The sequence below is a fragment of the Amborella trichopoda genome, chromosome 8 (assembly GCF_054954075.1).
Source record: "Amborella trichopoda isolate Santa Cruz 75 chromosome 8, AtrichopodaSantaCruz75HAP2 v2.0, whole genome shotgun sequence".
NCBI lineage: Eukaryota > Viridiplantae > Streptophyta > Magnoliopsida > Amborellales > Amborellaceae > Amborella > Amborella trichopoda.
The window spans coordinates 31,576,457-31,597,883 of NC_142343.1; the positions used below are offsets into that span (position 1 = coordinate 31,576,457).

Consider the following 21,427-nt stretch of genomic DNA (forward strand, 5'->3'; position numbering starts at 1 on the left):
TGTCATGAAGAAGTTGCTTAAGGAAAAACTCATAAAATTTCCGACAGAAGCCAAGATTCCTCCTTTTCATGGAGGCGATACATCACAATGGTGCGATTGACATCAAAATTATGCCCATAACACTGAGAAATGTCGGGCTTTCAGACATAGAGTTTTGGACCTCATTGGTAATGGTACGATAAGTGTCAGAAAGAAAGAGGCAGATGATATAGAAATACCCGAAACTCTAGATGCTTCGACAAACAAATATGATGTCAACCTGATTAACTCAGGAGAATCACAAGTTGTGCCCAAACCCGAAGACCATCCACAAAGGACTTGGAGTACAAGAAAAAATCAATTGGAAAGCCTAGTAGATGAAGAAAAAAACGAGCATAACCTCACCGAAGATTTAATAACTAAAGATCAAAGCAGCGACGATGATCTTAGCCACAACCGAAGAAAGGGGAAAAGAAAGGGGTATCGCATATGGAATTCCACTCCAATATACACTCCCAAAAGTGGCACAAGAAATCCCCATCATCGAGAGCCGCACTAGGGCATATGAACCCTTCAACACATACTTCCAAGTTAATACAATAAAGGGTTCACACGTGTGTGGCAACGAATCAAACTCGCAAGATCAATATGAACTCGAGCATAAGCTCAACCAAGGTTTTGAAACTATCGATTCCCAAGCCCATGACGACAAGAAAAATCTTAATTCTGGGACAATAACTCATGAGGGGGCAAATAAGCAAGTGCTAAAAGAAAGCCCTTCACCTGACAACCTTGATGACCCACCTAAGAGGGATCAATATGATGAGGACGACATGTTAGAAATTGATATGATCCATATCAACGAGAAGGGATCATCTTCGAAACAAGGGGTCAACACCCCAAAATCTCTCATTGCCCTTCCAAAGAAGGGGCCAACACCTCAACTATCAAAAGAAGTCGAACCTTTGGAAATTATAAAGAGTTCACTTGGGTCACCTTCTCTAGACTTATTCACCAAGCCACCTATAAGGGATGAGGAGCCAAGCTTAGGAGATTTAACCAAGTCACCTCTTGAGGTGAACCCAGTTATAGATGATGGAGAAGCAAAGAGCCCAAATTTGACTATTCCAAAAAATTTGGCATCTTCACTAGAGTTAGTAGAGCTCGAACCTTTAGAAATTCTAAGGGGCACACCTGGACCACCTTCACAAGATTTCTTGATTGATCCACCAATCTAGGATCAAGAATTGGATATTAAAAATCTGACCATGTTACCTCCTCAAGAGGTAGGCTCTCTGAAAGTCATTAACGACATGTGCACAACTCTGATAACCGAAGCACCACTATATCAAGAGAATTCATTATGTGAAGAAAAAGTTCCCAATGGAACAGAAAGCCCTGCAGGGGCAACCCCATCAAACTATTCAATACGGGCAAACTCCTCTCATGAAGAGGATACAATAAAGGCAACTAATGAAATTGAACTCGTCTTCATTGACTCTCAACATGCATTAAGGCCATCTGATACCAACTTAATCACTCTTCTGGTACGAGAGTCTCACCTAAGCTCGAGCACTGAGCAGGAGCTTACTACAGAGTTAACCTTCGAATAGCAATTCAAAATTTTAAATGAAAAAGATTATCGAAAAGTAGTTGGGTGATCACTCACCCCTTTCAAATAACCAAATGAGGCATTCATGCCGCATATTTCGAAAGGCATTAACGCTTAATGTGTAAGATAAATTTCTTCATTAACGGGAAAACCCTGATGAGCCTATCCGTCCATACAGAATACTAAGGGATTAGGAAACTGAGAGTGATTTTGTAGTCCCAAAATCAAGGTTCAAGTGGAGTAGTTTCAATGAAAATTTCAACAGAGACTCATCAACCATTTTTAAAGAGATTTTGGATGCCAACCTGGGTTAAGGGAAATCAGAGGAAGACCGATATTTGAACCTCCCTGCCACTTAGAGGTGGGAAAGATGATCGAATTCTTATATAATCTTAAGATGCGTTGCTAAAAAAAAAAAGGGGAACACCTTTTGACTCTTCTTCTTCCTCCCCCTCTTCCTTTGTCATTGTTTTCTTCTTCAAAAAAAAAAAAATATCCACTGGGCTGAAAATCTGAGAGGAACCCAAGCATTGGAAAAAAGGCCATTGAGCTGAACACCCGAAAGGGACCCCGAAGCGATCTACCAACTACCACATTTCACAGATGGGTGAACCTCGCCAATGACGATATTGGCTAGTCTGGGAGCGTTTTTCTCTCGACTGGATCCCCTAAAGCGAAATGAGGCAAGCTCATCCCCGTGTGTGCGTATCATGTCTCGAAGTCCAATTCAAAAAAGCATCAAACTCGTGCTACGTAAAAGAGCAGAGATAGGAAAAATGTCAAACTTGTGCGACATTAAAGAGTCAAGACAGAAAAGATGTCAAACTCGTGTGACGTAAAAGAGCCGAGGCAGATATCGTCTACACCTGTATGATGTGAAAGGTCGGGTGTATCCAGGGCACAACCAACCTGTTCAACCGAAAAATGTCAAACTCGTGCGACGTAAAAGAGCTGAGACAGGTACCGTTTATCCCTGTATGACGTGAAAGGTTGGATGTATTTAGGGCACAACCACCCTGTTTAATGGAAAAACTTCATACTTGTGCGACGTAAAAGAGCCGAGACAGGTACCGTCTATTCTCGTATGACGTGAAAGGTTGGGTGTATCTAAGGCAAAACCACCTTGTTTCAATGAAAAAACGTCAAACTCATGTGACATAAAAGAGCCGAGGTTGGTACCGTCTATCCCCGTATGACATGAAAGGTCGGGTGTATCCAAGCACAACCACCCAGTTCGATGGAAAAACATCAAACTTGTGCGACGTAAAAGAGACGATGCAGGCACCATCTATCCCCGTATGACGTGAAAGGTCGGATGTATCCTGAGCACAACCATCATGTTCAATGAAAAAAGGTCAAACGCGTACGACGTAAAAGAGCCGATGCAGGTACCGTCTAGCACCGTATGACGTAAAAGGTCGGGTGTATTCAAGGCCTAACTACCATGTTCGTTGGATTCCGTCTATCCCCGTATTGACGTAAAATGGTAGAGTGTATGGTCTATCACTGCATGACGCTAAAATTCTTAGACGACTCTATGGTTGCAGGAGTTAAAACTGTTAATCAACATTGTTTTTCAAAATATCTTTCTCTTTTCAAAATTTTCAAGATATATCTTGTGTTTTCCAAAAACTTTAATCATAACCTATCCTTGCTCCGGGTTCTATTTCAAATCTCCCCCTACTTTCAAAAATTCTAAAAAAAAGGTCTTAAAAAAAACGAAGGAGCTTGGACAGCCGTATATGATGATTACCACATAGCCGTGATTATCGCGTTACTGCCTCGTCTCTTACTTCGGATTCGGTCAGACAAGTCTCTTTCTATAGAAAGCCTTTTCCTATAGACAGCCTTAGGAAACCTTAAGGAGATCAAAGAAAATACTAGGGTTATAAATTCAAACTACAAAAACCCTTGAAGTTAAATGGAATGACTAGAAAATCCAACTCGAGTAAGCTTGTGTAACTCACTGACATTTCACGCCGAAAACCCTAGGAGGAAAAATACCCTAGATGGGTGAGCTTTGTGAGCGCAATAACTTGGAGGGATAGTTGGTGTGCCCCCTGACCACGTGACCTCAAGGAAAATTTTAATATGTCTGCTCTTTGACGTTCACCTGTCCCTCGAAGGACAGGGACTGCCAAAGTGTCTACTTCTTTGTCACTCACCTGTCCCTTGAAGGGTAGAGAGTGTCAAAGAGGGGCAACTGTAGATACCCCATTTTAAATCTAACAAATTCTATGGTTTTCTGAACCCTTAGGACCACATTATCCAAGTAGACCCAATTTAATTACCCCAAAACTAACCAAATCCTATCCAATTTGAAGTAGACCCCAAGAGCTTTCCAACGGTCCAAGAATCGCCTGAATCGAACCTATGGATAAAAAATATATAACAAATGACAATTTAGTCCCTATGAGACCCAACTGTCGAGGCGTTAACAGGCCTGATAGGCCCAATCGTGGGCTGATGTTGCAGTCAATGTATATGATGATGCAATAAACACGTTTTCTTTAATTAGATAAAGCTAAAACTTTAAGATAAATCCAAAAATTCCAAAAAGCCTCCAAAAAATTTAGGAAAAATCACTAATTGAATCTTATAAATACCCCATCTCCCTAACCCAAAAAGAGAGAGAAAAAGAGGCCAAAAAAACTTAAAAATTTTCAAAATTAGGAAATTTATCCAAAAATACCAAAAATAGGGAAAACCCTTAGAAAATTCTTAAAAATTTTAGAAAAAATCCCAAAAAAACCAAAACAATTAGAGAAAATCTCAGAATTCATATTCAACATCTGAAGATCACAAAACCCTTATAAAACTAAGGAAATTCTTCTCCAGAGCCAAGAGAAACACAGAGAGATTGAAACATTCGAGCTTCAAAAAGACAGAAACCTCTTGAGACCCTAACCCCCAAGCATGAGAAAACCTAGACCTAAGGCACAACAACCCTAGATCAAAACTAGACTTAAGGTACAACAACCCTAGATTTAACCCTTCTATACCAGAGATCCACTGGACAACATCCGAAAGAAAGTGGTAGAGAAAGTGGTACAGATCAAATTCCGATCTGGGGCCAGATTTGCTCGAAAATGAGAATATCTACTCTCAGATCTGTGGCAGAGCCAGCATGATCCAGAGCATTAAAATACGATTTTTAAGCAAAGTTAACAGATCAAAAATAAATAAAAGAAGCAAAATAGTGGAAAGAAGAAGAAAGAGAGAGGAATAAATAATACTAAATTGGGCCAGATGGCCCGGGATTCCCGAGCCTTCGAGTGCTCGCCATATCAAAACCAATCCTCTTTGCCTCTCTAATTCGAATGTTGACCAGTAGATCTCTGATGTAAAGGGTTAGATCTAGGATTATTGTGCCCTAATTCTAGTTTTGATCTAGGGTTTTTGTGACCTAGGTTTAGGTTTTTTTAGTCATGGGGGTTAAGACTTCAGGAAACTAGGGTTTCTCTCTTCTTTAAGGTTTTCAATCTAGAGATTTTCTAAAACTGTCGGTCTTTCTGGGGTCAAGAGGAGAATTTCCTTAGTTTTCTAAAGGTTTTGTGATCTCCAAAGGTTGAATATGAATTAGGAAATTTTCTCTAATTCTTTGGGATTTTTGGGGGAGTTTTCCTAAATTTTTAGGAATTTTCTAAGGGTTTTTCCTATTTTTGGTATTTTTGGGTAATTTTTCTAATTTCGAGAATTTCTAAGGTTTTTTGGTCTCTTTTTCTCTCTCTTTTTGGGTTAGGGAGAGAGCATATTTATAAAATTCAATTAGTGACTTTTCCTAAATTTTTAAGAGTTTTTTTGGAAGTTTTTGGATATATCTTGAAGTTTTAACCTTATATAATTAAAAAAAACATATTTACTGCATCATCAAATGCATTGATTGCATCATCAGCCCGCGTTTGGGCCTGTCAGACCTGTTACAGTCTGGGCCCGCAGCCCGACAGCTGGGTCTCACAGGCGATTCTTGGACCATTGGAAAGCTCTTAAGCTCTACTTAAAATTGGGAAAGGATTGGGGTAGTTTTGGGGTAATTAAATTGGGTCTACTAAGATAATGTGGTCCTAAGGGTTCAGAAAACTATAAAATTTAGTAGATTTAAAATGGAGTGTCTAACCCAGTTGGGGAATCGATCGAAGAATAGGTGTTCCATTTTTCCAAGGATGGCTTGCATCATTTCCTTATACTTGTTCATCCGCTCCTCCTGAGCATCGTCCGGGTCATTGATCACCATGACACTGACAGTCTCTTCTAGAGGGTCAGAGGGTGGCGTAGTGGACTGCCGAGGTTGGCGAGTTGTATGTGGCAAGTCAGTCTGGAGTAGCCTGCACTGACTGAACTTGAGCCTTGTATGCCGATCTTGTGAGGACCAATTCTCGACAGTCTTGGAACTTCTGAGCAGTGATGACCGAGCAATGTTCTTATACCTACTCAGGTTCTGGAGTTTTGAGAGGGAAAAAGGGATTACGAGGCAAGAGATCGCCAAGAGTGACCTCAACTTTCTTAGAGGCTTTCCTGGTCAAGATCTGTAGGCCTCTTTTCTGCTTAATCCTAAAGCGACTGTGGACCATTCCAGAACCAAGCCTGAGACCTGGACTTCCCCGCCTTCTTTGAACATGCAAAGGTCGTGTCTATCAATTGGAGTAGAGAATGGGGTCCCAAGATAGCAGACAAGATGGGTTTCTTCTTTGGAGGCTTGAGGCCTCTTCCTGTCATCAGGCCATTGCCCCGAATTCCTTTGTGGGGCTCGAGTATACGGCTGACCTGAGGCTGGCTCAAGATGGTACTCTTAGGGAAGATCTTTGTGTATCAGGGCTTGAGATGCTTGCCTTTCATTGGAAGAGCGGCAGGGGAGCTGGTTCATGACTCCGCTTGAGTTTGGATCCGAGAGGGACCTGCAAAGATGGTGCGTGTGCACCTTTGGGATTAGGCATACGGGTGACTTGGGGGTCAACCTGGGCTCGATCAATGGGTTTGACCTGGAAAGGTCGAGACCCACGAGCTTGTGTTTGCGAGGGACGAGGCCGAAGCTGTGTGTGCTGGGAGGGAAGACGGAGTGGTCGACCCTCATGTGCTCGAGGTAGCGTAGAGCTAGCATTGCCCCGAGTTGCGGGAAGCGAATGCATGGCACATGTAGGGTTCGGCTCAAGAAGGCCTAGCCCTGAATGTGAGCTCATGGCAACATGAGGATTGCCCCGAGGTGTGGCTCAAGTAGATGGACCACGAGCCCTTAGGTGTGTGCAAGGGGTGGAGGCCACAGGGTCTCTACCTCGGTATGCCGAGCCTCTAGGTCTGGAGGTTCGGAGAGGTGAAAGGAACGGGGGGTTGCCTAGCGGCGAACCTCAAGAGCGACGGCAACTTGCTGGCCTTTCGCAGGAATGGACAGGATAGCCTTTCGGCGTACCTCAGCAATATGACTGGCAGTAGATTTGCCAGTAGCAGGGTGCACGGCAGCAGATGTGCTACCCATGCAAGGGGCCTTGGTGGAGAGTCCACCAGAGAGAGAAAGTGGGAAGGCAGGGACATTTAAGTTCCCTCTCGCATCGATCCACGTGAGAACCTGGGAGCTGGACCATGAGTCCTGACTCAGAACAAGAGTGGGGATAGAGGATTGACAGGCTCGCTTCCCTGAAGCAGCCACAAGTGTGGGGATAAGGAAGTCCCCGACTTTGATGAATGGGTTGAACAACCCAGATTCCATAGCGATAAATACAGAAAGTAAGTGGATATTGGTCAAAGAAGAGCAAACCGACTAAGGGGTATTAAGTCCCCAATGGAGTCACCAAGCTGGTTAGGTGCCTCGATCTCGCCTTTTGGATCTAGATGATCTAGCGGCACGTATCTCAGGTTTTTGGTGAACCCGGTATTTGAGATCGCTCTCTCAAAACCTTGCTCGAGAACAAGGGCAGGTATACCAACCGATGAGAGCGGAATTGAAGGTGGGTTCAAGACTTACTCAGCCTGGCTCGCATGGGCGCCCTCTTAAATCACGAAGAAAGCCCCCCAACTGATTTAACCTCCTAACACTCCCCCTTACTGACTCTGCTAGTCTCGAATGGCCCTTCTCCTAAGAGGAAATCAGGAAAGCAGCTTTTGATCTCCCTAAATATAAGGCTCCAGGTCCATATGACTTCTCCGTTGCTATCTTCCAATCGTTATGAGACACCACATTTCCTGTAACAATCCTAAACTTTCAAAATATATATATATATACATATATAATAATAATATTAATGGTGTTAACAGAAATAAATACAAAAATAAAAATAAAAATAAATGAATAAATAAATAAAATAATAAGTATATATTAGTAATGATAATAATAATAATAATACTAATATACCGTTAGGATATTGTAGCTTTTATATTAACAATAAATAAAAGATATTATTGTTAATATATTTGAGGGTTCAATTTTACTTGGGTGGTCCTTAGGTCCACCACCTTAAAGGTTTATAATCACACTCCTTTAAACGACACCTTGCATTGAGGTGTATCTTTTTTATACACCTCTTTCTCTCTCTTTCTCTTAAAACATCAGGTCTTTCTTTTTCTCTCTCTCTGCATTTGTAAGTCAAGAGGCTTTTCTTTTTCTCTCATCAACCTTCATCTCAAAACCTTCTCTATCTCTACTCTCTGTAAACCTCTCTCTCTAACCATGGCCTATGAACCATATACACACGAGACTACGATGACGCATATGATAAGCCCACATCCAAAACTGATGCTCACCCAATTTCAGAATTAATGTAAGTGACATTGTCTTTCTGAAAAATAGTATGTTTTTAATAAATAGTGATATTTCCGTCCAGGATCTTTATTTTATAAGTTTTGTGTGTAAGTGACTTCATTATCTTGAAAAATAATCTGTTCTTTTTAAAAATGAAATGAAATAATTACTTATGCTTATTATTATGAATTTGAGGTGAGATAAATTTTATGCGCAAGCGACCTCATTAATTTGAAAAATAATCTTTTTAATAAAATTGTGATATTTTATCTATGTTAGAAATTTTAAATGCTGTAAATTATTAGAAATAAATTTATTTATTTTTCTTGTCTATTGTTAGAAAATTTTAGATACTGTAAAATTATTAAAAATAAATGTGATATTTCTGCTGTCAGTAAAATTGTGAGAATTCTTTCTACTGTTTTTGAATATTTAGATATTGTAAAATTCATGTGCAAATGACTGCCTTATTATTTAAAAATTGATATTTTTGTAAATGATTATAGCATTGTTGTGAAATGTTTATTTGTGAATTGATATCCCATAAATTGTGATAATTCCGTATACTTGAATTTCTATAAGAGTTTTTCTATACATATTAAATTGACAATTATGCTAGAATGTCTTTATGAACTGTTACCTTTCTAAATTTGAGCCCAAAATATTTGATTGGTTGAAATGTTATTGAAAGTGACTGTTATTAATGGTGTCAGTGAGATTCATATTAATGATTTCAGTGATATATTGAGTACATGATATTTGCTGCTTTTGAATGTTTAAAGAGATTTAGAAATAATTTAAGTATGCAAGTGGACTCATCCAGTTCGCTGGTGAGGTATAAGTGGACCTACCCGGGACGCCGGTAGGGATTAAGTGGACTCATCCGGTACGCCAGTGAGATATAAGTGGACCTGCAGGGATTAAGTGGACCTATCTGGGAAGCCGATAGGGATTAAGTAGACCCATCAGGACGCTGATGGGGTATATAGGTGACCTACTTGGGACGCCAGTAGGGTATTTTGTGAAATCCTTTGAATTATGCACTGTCGTTAAAGTGTTATGTGCATTTCAATTATTCGGATTATACTTAATTATGCATTTATTGAAAGTGAAACTGTTGATGCATTTCTGTCAATAGATCTTCTTTTTGAAAATATTGATATCTTTCAACCATGATTATTTTTAGGATTATGATGATCACTTACTGAGTAGCCAAACTCATCAAACTATGGTAAACATTTTTTCAGGATAACTGCGGATTCATTTTGAGTGCTAGTCAAGATCAACCTTGGAAGATACTGTTGTTGTGCTAGCTTTCTTTATTTACTTTGTAAGACCTCGCCACTGTAAATTTGTCCTATCAATAGATGTATATATGTTTTGTCTGTCACATCTCAGGAATAACAGTATTGTAAATTCTTGGGGTGTGACATTTCCAGACCTCTTAGCTTTTTTTGAAGAATTTTTCATTAGAGGCAGGCTCAGCTTTGCACTCAATTGCACCTTTCTAGCCTTGATCCCCAAAATTGAGGGAGCACATAGGATGACAGATTTCCATCCAATTAGTCCCCTTAACTCCTCCTATGAGGTCTTGGCTAAGGTCTTAGCTTCTAGGCTCCAAGAGGTTATTTTCAAAGTCATTTCCTCAACAGAGTCTGCTTTTGTAGCCAACAGACAAATCCTTGATGGGAGCCCTAACTGCACACGAGGCCATCCACACCAAATCTCTAACAAGTCGTAAAGGTCTCATTATAAAGTTGGATTGGGAAAAGCCCTATGACATGGTGGACTAATAGCTCCTTGAGTCCATTCAAGCTCCTATGGGGTTTGGTCCCCTCTAGAGAAAATGGATCTCAACATACATCTCTAACCCACCTTTTCCATACTCATTAACGGTTCACCTGAAGGTCTTTTCCAGGCCCAAAGAGGGCTCAGGCAGGGGGATACGTTGTCACCTTTCCTCTTCACCTTTATTGGGGAACTCTTCACCCAAACCTTAACAAAACTCTATGATAATGGCTCTCTGCTTGATTTCCAAACATCTCCCTCTGGCCCTACAGTATCCCATCTTCTCTATGCAGATGATACACTAATCTTCTATGAGGCCAACCCTACCCAAGTCAACTGCCTTTGGAGGTTCTTGAGAACATTTGAACTACTCATAGGGATGAAAGTCAATCCAGCAAAGAATAAAATGCTTGGCATCCTACTTGATAATGCAGAACTGATTAGCCTAGCCCAAAGTCTAGGTTGTGCCTCTGAATCCATTCCCTCTTTATACTTAATTCTCCCCACGAAGGCAAACTTAAGAAAAATCTTTGGTATAACCTCATTGAGAGATTCACCTGGAAATTTGCCTCTTGGAAAGGTCGCTTCCTTTCATTTGAGGGAATAATTACCCTTATCAAAGCCACCCTAGCTAGCATCCCTACCTTCTCCATGTTTCTCTATAAAATGCCCATCTCGGTTATCTGACACTTGGAAAAATTGATGAGATTTTCTGTGGTTTGGTGTAGACGACACTAGGAAAATTCACATGGTAGCATGGGATTTGGTCTGCTCCTTGAAAATTTGGAGGTCTAGGAATTAAAAACCTTAGAACCATGAACCTTGCCCTACTTGGGAAAAGGTGGTGGCAATTCTCCTCCCCTCACCCCCTACTTTGGAAACAAGTTATTCTTGCAAAATACGGAATGAATAATGGAGATTAGTTCCTAGATCACTTCCACACAAATCTTCTGGGGGCATGGAAGTGCATATCCTCCACCGGAATGCCTTTGCCTAATTGAATCAGATTTCTACTTGGAAATGGTCTCATAATTAAATTATGGACTGATCTTTGGATAGGTCACACTCTGCTTTCCATAACCTTCCCCTCCCTCTGGTTTCTGATTATGCCACATTCTCAAGTGATAACTTGATTTGGACACCCATTTTTAGGCATCATCTTACTGACCAAAAATCTAATTCTTTCACATCTCTTCTTCTGGTCTTACATTCCTTTTTCAGCCCTCTTCTTCAACCAGATTCTTTACTCTGGTCACCTTCCCCATCGGGCTCCTTCTCAATCATTGCTTCAAAAAGCGGACTTCCCAGAGCCTGGGCGGCCGCTTAGGCAGTTCTGGGGGCCTGGGCACATCACCCAAGCCTAGGCACCCAAAAAAAGTGTATATCCCTGGGCGCCCACCTAGGTGCCCAGGAACCCGCCTAGGTGGCCTCTCGGGCAGCCGGTCGCCTAGGGACTACGCCCCGCCCGAGGGTGGAAATGCCCCTGGTTGAGGGTATTTTTTGGTCATTTGTTTTATACTAAATGTGCAAAATTGTGGGTTTTAGGTTCATTTGAAACTTAAAACCTATTAGAGCTTATTTTAGAGAGAGAAAAATCCAAAAAAAAAAAAATTCTACTGAGCCGCTTAGGTTGTGGGTGCCAGCCTAGGCGCTGGGCGGCCTTGACAGCCCCGACCGCCTAGGTACCACCTAGCGCTTTTTGAAACACTATTCTCAGTCTCTTCATTATATTCTTCTCCCCTCTCTAACCAGATCCCCAAGTCTTTGCGTAACCAAACCTGGTCCCTACCATACCGCACAAAGTTCAGGCCTTTATTTGGGTCCTTCTCCAAGCAAAACTCTAATGTTAGACCAACTTCAAAAAATAAGATTCCCCTTCCCCAACAGGTGCATTCTTTGCCTCCAAGAGGAGGTGTCAATCCCTCACCTCTTTATACGCTGTGAAGTCTCCTTAACCCTCTGGTCTTCACTCCTCACTCTCTTTGGTCTTCAATGGATCACCCCACAGACCTTGACTAGTCTCTTTATTCTTTCTTTTCTCCACCTTTTTCCAAGATTGGAAAAAATCTCTTTAAATTAGCAGTACCAGCTCTGCTTTGGAGTCTATGCCTTGAAAGAAATTGTAAGACCTTTAGAGGCACCCAAAATAGCATCCTCTCGATCTTTGATTCTATCACTTCCCTCATTTCCTTATGGGCCAAAGCATTCCCCTCGTTTGCCAACTTGCCTATTTCCCATTTCCTGAACTATTGAGATAGCCTGCTTTAGCTTTCAGCCCAAACACACAGACCCAGACCTAACTGGCACCCCTCTGCCCCAGGTTTTCTTAAGTTGAATGTAGATGGGTCCTCACAAGGAAGCCCTGACCCCTCGGGAACTGGAGGTTTACTAACGGACGCAAACTCTTGTCATATGGACCTTCTCATAATATATTGGTTTCCAAGATTCCACATATGCAGAGGCTTCGGCCCTCTTAACAGGTCTCAAAAAGGTGGGTCAGTTGGCTACAACATATCAAGGGCTTATCGTTGAGTCTGACTCAACAAACACGGTTTTTTAGGTTACCAAACATAAGCAGCCTCCTTGGAGGTTCATTCCAATTTTTTAGCATATTTCTTTCAGTGCAGCTCACATACATAGGTCTCTTTCAAGCCCATTCTTAGAGAGGCAAACGCAGAGGCTGATTGGCTAGCAAAGGAACGGGCCTCACTTGGTGTTGCTAGATCCCAAACCTCTTATTATTTTTCTTCTCTCCCCCACCTAAATCCTCTCTCATTTTCCTTTTTTCTTCTTTCCTTTTTTCTCTCTCCATCCATTCCTATTTCTTTTTTTCTTCTCTTCTTAACTGCTCTTTCTACTTTACCTCTAGCCTCTCTTCCTGCCACACCCCCCCACACCCTTAAAAAATAAAAAAATATTCGGGTGAGTAAAGGTCTGGAAATAAAATAAAGAAAGAAGAAGAAGTAAGAGGTCCTTATCTCCATTTTTTTTTTTGGTACTTTTAGCATTCTTTTGGGAACAGAAATCATGTTTACGCTTTTTTCGGACTTTCCTTGCTAGTAGTATCCCTTAATTTTATTATTATTTTGAAATCAGTAAATCTAGTTTCCTCTTTTCTATTAATCGTGAACTTAGAACCTAAAGAAAACCCACTTGTTTCTTTAGTTCCTGAGTAATATTTTTTTATTTCAATCTATTTTCAAATGCCAATTCCATGTTGTCTATCATGTCTTACTTAATTTCACTTTTTATAAAACAGTATGACAGATTCATACCTTATAGAGGAGCAATGGACCTTGATGTTGCTCGATATATGCTCACGGATTCGAGCCAAAGGAATTCGAATAAAGAGAATGTCGTTGCTGACTCACCAGTGAAGAAGGCTCACACCGATATTGTTTTCCAAAATAGAACGAGAATCCTCACTTTTAAGAGCAGGCCCCTATCCCCAGCTGAGAGTGTATGTGAGGAAGTTTTCTCAGATAAGCATCAAGTGAAATCAACCAAGCCTCGAGGACATATTTCTCTGGTTCGACTCTCTCTCTCTCTCTCTCAAATTCTCAATGTTATTCTTTTTTTACCTTTGCAGTCAGCTATGGGCATCACTAGGGTGTCAGGCTTGTTGAATGATTATTATTTGAATCTATTGGATTGGAGCTATACCAATATCTTGGCCATTGCCCTCCGGGACACAATTTATCTATGCATCCCATCAAAAAGATGTTATTCTAAGCTAACAACCATCAATGAAGACAATGGCCTTGTTACTTCTATCAATTGGGATCATGATGGGGACCATATAGCTGTTGGATTGGAAAATTCTGAAGTCCAACTCTGGGGCATAAATTGGACTAAAAAGATTCGTGTTATAGGTGTTGCTCCCCCCGTACCCCCTCTCTCTCTCTCTCTCTCTCTCTAGTTTTGGTGGAATTTCTGCATTTATTTTTATTATTGTTTTAGTCATCAAGCAATTGAGCCCACAAGATGGTTCCTTACTTGAGGCAACCATCTCAATCATTCAACTGAACTGTTAAAACTAAAAAAACTTCATGTTGTTTTCCTACGGATAAAAACTTTAAGAAGTGGTCACCGAGGCCGAATCCCCTCTCTTGCATGGAATTCTCGTATCCTCACAACTGGTGGTACTGATGGCCTCATTATCAACCATGATATGAGAGTCAAAACTCTCACCTGGAAACTTACCGAGGCCACCGACAAGAAGTTTGTGGCCTCAAATGGTCTCACTCGGGCAACCAACTAGCAAGCGGTGGAAACAACAATAACCTCCATATTTGGGATCTATGTTTAGCTAATTCTAGCAATTCACCGCTGCATAAGATAGAGGATCATTTAGCGGCAGCGAAGTCCTTGGCTTGGTGTCCATTTCAGAGCAACTTGTTGGCTTCAGGTGGAGGGGGGGCTGATAGGTCTATCAACTTTTGGAATACACATACTGGGGCTTGCTTAAAGTCAGTGGATACGGGGTATCAAGTGTGTTCATTGTTTGGAGTAAGAATGAAAAAGAGTTGTTGAGCTCTCATGGATTTACTCAGAACCAGTTGAAATTGTGGGAGTATCCATCAATGGTGAAGTTAGCTGAGCTTAAGGGGCATACTTCTAGAGTTCTATTCACGGCCCAGGAACAGGATTTGGATTTCCAGTTTTGACAATTGGTGGGCTTCTTTTTTTTTTGTTTTTTTGGTTTCTGATAAAAGTTGTATGTTTATTTGTTGGTTTTGATGCATAGCCCAGATGGCCGTGCGGTGGCCTCAGCTGGAGTTGATGAGGAAATGAGATTTAGCAAGTTTTTGGAACTTCAAAACTCCTCACCAGTAAGCCTGTGGCTAAGGCCTCCTCTGGCCTATTCGAAAATATCAATTGTATTAGATGAGAGAGAGAGAGAGAGGTAGAAGACAACTAATATCTATGAGAGAGAGAGAGGTCTCTACTCATTCTTTCCATGTCAGACTGATGGGAGAGAAAAGAGGTATACAAATTTACACTTCCCTCTTTTGTAATTTGTGCCTGTCTAATTAGATTCTTATGTCCTGCTCTAAGACGAATTAGCAATTGTATGAATAAACTATGTTTTATCTAGTTGTTTATTTGTCACTTTATTCTTTTACTATTCTTATTTATATTTGGTTTTTCTTAATTATTTGGTTTTGTGGCATATGATATTCTCCTATTTAGCAAAGGTGCTTTTATTTTTTGAAGAAACTTTGTCTGTTATTATCATTGATTTTTACTGACTTTTTTTCTTCTCTGTTGTGAGGCTTAGATTCATGGAAAGGAAGTCGACGAGAAGGACGGCAAGTGTGAAAGAGATCCAAGAAATCAGTTGGTTATTGGAAAAGAAATTCTTTTAGTTTTTGTCATTATTTATATTACTTAGTTTTTCTTACATTTATTGACCTTTATTTTTATTTATTTTTGTCTTGTGCGAGGTCTTTCAAAGGTTGGATCCCCGATCAGTCATTGAGTCTGCTGAGAAAGAAGACTTCTATAAAAGAAAAAGATACAGTCAATAGCACCATCTATCTCCTCTATCACTCTTAAAAATTCAATGTGAAATTGGATGCTTGGCGTTCTGTATGAGGAGGTCGCAGTAGATAAAGAGTTTTTTGTTTTTTTTGGATGGTAACAAGATTTATTTGACATGATCAAGAACAGGAAGACACAGCGATGTATCCTCTCATCCGAAAGTTCGATTTTTGAGATGTGCTAATGTATTATAGAGAGAGAAAATGAGATTATTAAGAAGCTCTTCTTATATACTTCATGTTTTCCTTTTTTTCTTTTTTTCCTTATTCTTCACTAGAAATGCTAATGTATTAGGAAAAGCACCATGTTATTTTCTTTTTTAACTATACTTTTATAAATACTGGATTTTTAATATTTAAAATTTCTGTTCATTTTTGGAAAAGTTTTTGGTGTGTAAGGGTGCAAATTGCAGCCCAAAGCCGGGGGACGGTGGGGGGAGGAGATTGGTAGCCCTCATCATCCTCTGTCATTCAAAAAGTCGCTCGAGAGGAAAAGCTTTTGTTTATCCCTTCCTTTCCTCCCCTTCTCTGCTCTGCTACAGCTGCGTGCCCCTCTTTGCCCAAAACTAGGTTCAAGTTCAATGCAATTTTTACTTTGGGATTTCTAGGCTTGTAACAAATTTTGTGGGATTCAATATAATTAGGCTGGTGTAATTTTTTTTATCCGGCTTTCAAGAGGCATTTTGCTGATGATTTCCTGAGATTTGACTTAGAGATATTTGCAATGGGTACTTGATCCTCCGCTGAAAGGTTGTTTTTACTCTCTCTCTCTTCCCATTCCGATGTAAACTCCATAGCTTCATATCTCTCTCTCTTCCCATTCCGATGTAAACTCCATAGCTTCATATCTCTCTCTCTTGTTTATTGATTGGAGCTGTCAATCTCTCCCCCTAAACTTTTAGTACAATTCATTTTACCATATTGGGTTCCTCTTGATTCCATTGATTTCTCTTGTAGGAACATTGTTGATAGTGCGAGTAGATTTTTGTTTGGTAAATTGAAACACGAGCTGTTCTTCTATTAGGTAAGACGCAAATGGCCAAGGATATATTTTCAGGTGTTTTTTATGCAAAAGAAAATTGATGTAACACTAGGTTATTCTAAATTCTCTAAATGTACTATATCATGGAGAAATAAATACACCTGTTGGTTATTGCTACTTGTTTTTATTTATTTATTTGTTTGTTTGTTTGTTTCAATTTTGTTATGGAGCACAAACAGCATGATATAAATCACCTTTTCTCAACACTAATTTATTGTTTTTTTAAGGATATTTCAGTATATCATCTTCAAATTTCCTTAGATGTTTGAAAGAAACACTGTGTCTATTTTTTTTAGGTCTTGATGCTAATAGCTCTTTCTATTGAAGTTACTGATTATTGCAACAAATAAAGATAATGAGTTGATTTGCAACAAAGATCTATATCTTCATGGTGCAAAATTATTTTCCTCCTTAGTAGGTTGAAATCATGCTTCTTGTATTCTTGAAATGGTATGAAGTAATATTTTCTCGGTTTGTTCATTTTTAATAGATTGCTACTTTTGGTTTCCTCTTTCAATAAGCATTGATGACTAGAATGAGGTGCGGTTTTTCTTTGTTGGATTGATTCAGTCGTTAAGGGCGATGTGGATTCTAAGTTAACTAGGATAATAATAATTACTTATTGTAAATGGGAGACTGCAATCCATGTCCAATTGTCCATAAAAAAAAGCTGTAATCTATTTTTCTGCATAGGAGAAAGTGTTGAAGTTGGTGTTCTTCATTTGATGTGTTTCTTGTTAAATTTTTACTTTAAAACTATATAGTGGAGGCCCTGTCTTAAAGTCCCATGTGTGCAGGCATGGTGGTGGATGGGGCAGGGCTCTCTCAATTCGGGTGCTATGTTTCTCTTTGATATTCCATATTAACTAATTTTTTTGAACCATTCCTATCTGCATCTTCACCGCCATACTGAGAACTTCCATTGTTTTATCTAGTTGTAACTCCGTGGGCTACTGGCTAGGATTTGCTTTCCTCTTAAGTACATGTCCCTGCAATGGAGATCGAATGTCTTGAACGACCATCTCAGGCATTTATGTCAAGTACTAGAAAAGAAAACAAAAGTTATAATGAGTAAATGCACTCAAAAGGTAATTTTTACTAATTTATGCATAGACATAGATATATATAGATACTAACATGCGCACACACCCACGAACTCCGCCATAGCTGGTCCCAACCCGGTTGTGCTGGTCCCAACCCCAGAGAGAGGAGGAGGGTTGTGTGAGGTGGGCAGTCAGCATAAAACTTGTTTAAGAAGTATGTCCCTTACTAAGCTGACTGATTTTTTAAATTTTGATGAAACCAGATATTGTAATTGATCATTAAAATAAAAACCTTGTACAGTATTTGATCAGTGGTATAGAAATTTTAATTCGAAGCCAATTTGGTCACTTGATGCTGTGTAAAGTGGATTTGCTGGATGTAAGTTCCATCTTGGTGCGCTTTAAACTTACATCCAGTATTGATTTCAGCACCTGTTTTGTAATTTAAGCCTATCTTTTTTTATTTTTTTTAATTTCTTGGTGAAATTAAGACTATTTAAACTATGGAAGAATACTGTATTAGCTCGTTCTCTTAACATATTGCATTTCCTTTGTTGCAATCACTTATTCCTTTTGTGATAGCATTCCTTATATATGAAATTGCATCAATTTGGTGGTTGTTCATATCATCACATGATATGTAGTTGAAGTCATTGCGTATCTTGATGTCACTAAACAGATTTGTTGTTTGTTCTAAAAATCGATGTGTATTTAGAGAGCGGCAAATTAGGATGACACAGAGTTTAGTTTTCATAGTGAATGACGTGGTTAATGAGTTTATGGCTGGTGATAGAGCACATCAAGAAATCAAAGCGATCTGCTTAATGTTAGAAGAGTTAGCCCTGCAAAGTTTAGTTGTCACCTCTGTGTGTGTGTGTGTGTGTGTATGTGTGAGAGAGAGAGAGAGAGAGAGATGTGTCATTCTTTCCTCGTAACAGTCAGAATAGGTTTATAGTAAATCATTTAAGTTACATTTGTTGCTTACTCGTTTTGCATTTGTTGCTTACTGGTTTTGATACGTTTTCCTTGTTTTTCTTTAACATGGTTGGACAATGAACCCATGGTGCACATGTTAAATATTTCTTGGGGCTGTTTGTAGCAATTAGGTGACAGACACTTGTTGATCTAGTGCTGGAATTGTGATAAGCATTGGAGAATGGACAGCATTGTGCACTCTTGTGCAATTAGAAGTGGGCTGGGAAACTCTGTGGGTCAAAAGTCATGATTAGCTCTTTTTGGGATAAGATTGTAGCATTATGGCTCATGGACAAAGGTTATCACTTATCATTATATAACATTCCTTTTTCATTCAAGTAGGGAGATACATATGCTGTCATGAACTTTTCATGTCGTATATTAAACAGATAAGTCTTTCTTTAAGGTGAATTTATACATTTTATTTTTACATTCAAGTGGATGATTGGTGTTATTGCTATCAGGTTGCCCTTGTTAAGAGGTTGATTGATTTTGAAGTACTAAGATGCTTTCTTGGGAGACTGCTATATTGCCTTTAGTTCCAATAGATCACATGAACCCAGCTGCTCGTTATGCTTGAGGCGTGTGATAACTTGGCTGTAAATTGGCATCCTAAACTGCATTCTTCTCATTCTAGAAATTGGTACACTCTGAGAGTTTTGTGGATGCCATGTTTAGACTGGTAAGTATCATTGTGCTTTGCATAACAAATTGGGTTTTTCATGGAGTTTGCATAGTTTCTGTCTAGACTTGGGGTCGTCATGGAATCCAAAATAAAATGGATGCCAACTGACTTTGTAATGATCGAGCTCTAATCAAGACAATGAATGCAATATGGCCCCGACAGTGGGAACCAAGTTTTGTTTGAGATTTGTGTATTATAATTTTAGCAGACAAGGAGGAGCCAGATTCAAATATGTGGCTTCTGATATTTTTGTTCTCTGTTTTCTTTTCCTCCACATGTTTCATTGGTTCAGATTAGTGCCTTCTATTACGCAATTTTATGGGCATGAAAATGGAAGTGAAACTCTTAACAGTGGATGGTTAATTGTTTTGAACCTTTTGCTAGCTACAGTTTGTTAACAGGCTGGTTGATTTTGAGGTACTAAGAAGCTTTCGTGGGGGAGTGCTATGTTGCCTTTAGTTTCAGGAGATCACATGAACCCATTATGCTTGATGCATGTGATAACTTGGCTGTGAATTAGATCCTAAACAGCATTATTCTCACTCTAGAAAGTGGTACAGTTTCAAAGTGTCATTGAGCTTTGCATAATGCATTGGGGTTTTCATGGATAGTTTCAGTCTTGAATTGGGGTCGTCATAGAATCCTGAATAAAGTGGATGCCAACTGCGATCGAGCTCTAATCAGGACAATCAATCAATGCAATATGACCCCAGCAGTGGGAATTGTGAGTTTTGTTTGATATTTTTGTATTGTAATTTACCAGACTAGGAAGAGTCTGATTCAAGTATGTTTCAAGGCTTCCATTGCTTTTGTTCTTTTGTTTTTTTTCTCTCTATGTTTTATTAGTGCGGCTTAATGCCTTATATCGGGCAAATTTGATGGGCATGAAAATGCAAGTGATGGATACTTTGTGCAATCTGAACGGTGGATGGTTAATTGGTTTGAGCCTTTTGCTAGCTAAGCACTCAAATTATATGGATATGGCCAACTGGATTGACATATAGAGCTCATTTATTGAGGTGGTGAGAAAATTGTTCTAGTAGGGAAAACTTAAGAGATGATATTGTTGGGTTTATGTGGCTTTTAAATACCTTATGAGTGCTTGTAAAATGAAATGATATAGTGAAACATGAACTCAATGAGAGTGTGGTCCCTCTTGAACCTTATTAAGCAAACGATGGTTTGCTGATACCGATCTGTACTTGACGATCTAGGCCAGTCGGTTGGGAAAAACCCATGTTACCTGGACATGAAAAATAAACCGATGAGGGTTTATAGGTTAGCCCTTGATGAGGTAGGAGAACATGTCCAAATGAGTGAGCCAAGGGACTGTGTGACTTTTGTGTATGATGGTAGCCAACAGAGACAGGGGCCAAAACCTCATCCATGTACCAGCACACGGCATGCATATCGATAGATAGTTCGAGAAAGCCAGAAATCCATCTTTTAGGATGAAGCGTATGTATGTGCGAGAGATACCCCTATGCGCTATAAAGTTGTGGTCGTATAAAGTATTGGTGACCTTGACTTGTCTCTAGGGGAGGACCTGTAATCCACAAACTGGGATTACGACCCCTTGGCTCATTCGCCAGACTTTGGTGACCTGCTAATGAGCCCCTGCTTAGACTGTGGGTCATGGGAAATGTTGGGTCGGTTCGATAAGGCAAGTGTGGTCTATAGTCCACAGTTGAAGATGGAGTGCCCCATGATTGCATATTAAATTCTTTAACCTTATGAATCTATTTTTCATCAAATTAATTTAATTATATTTGTTTTATGATAGAAATTATTTTAGAATTATTATTTGAATTTTTATGAATCATTTGTTATTTTATTTATAATTTTTTTTGGACTTATAAACATGAAGATATTGATTTTACAAAATTATAAAATTCAAATAATATTTTAGAATTTCTTTTTATAATTTAAAATTATATAAAATATCATGGAGGGGCCCATAGTGCACATGGGTCCACCATATGTCAAGTGGGTGGGGCCCACATATGCCATACATGGGTGGCACATCCCAC

General features: G+C 39.5%; 1 pseudogene across 1 annotated transcript; it reads left to right on the forward strand.

The window, feature by feature from the left end:
• The first annotated feature begins 1,292 nt into the window (after window positions 1–1,292).
• Window positions 1,293–19,580, forward strand: LOC105421573 (cell division cycle 20.2, cofactor of APC complex-like; annotated as a pseudogene). Its single transcript, XR_016061454.1, has 7 exons — window positions 1,293–1,526; window positions 13,369–13,638; window positions 13,699–13,973; window positions 14,181–14,749; window positions 14,855–16,676; window positions 18,837–19,010; window positions 19,177–19,580. The product of XR_016061454.1 is annotated as a cell division cycle 20.2, cofactor of APC complex-like (transcript).
• The last annotated feature ends 1,847 nt before the right edge of the window (window positions 19,581–21,427 follow it).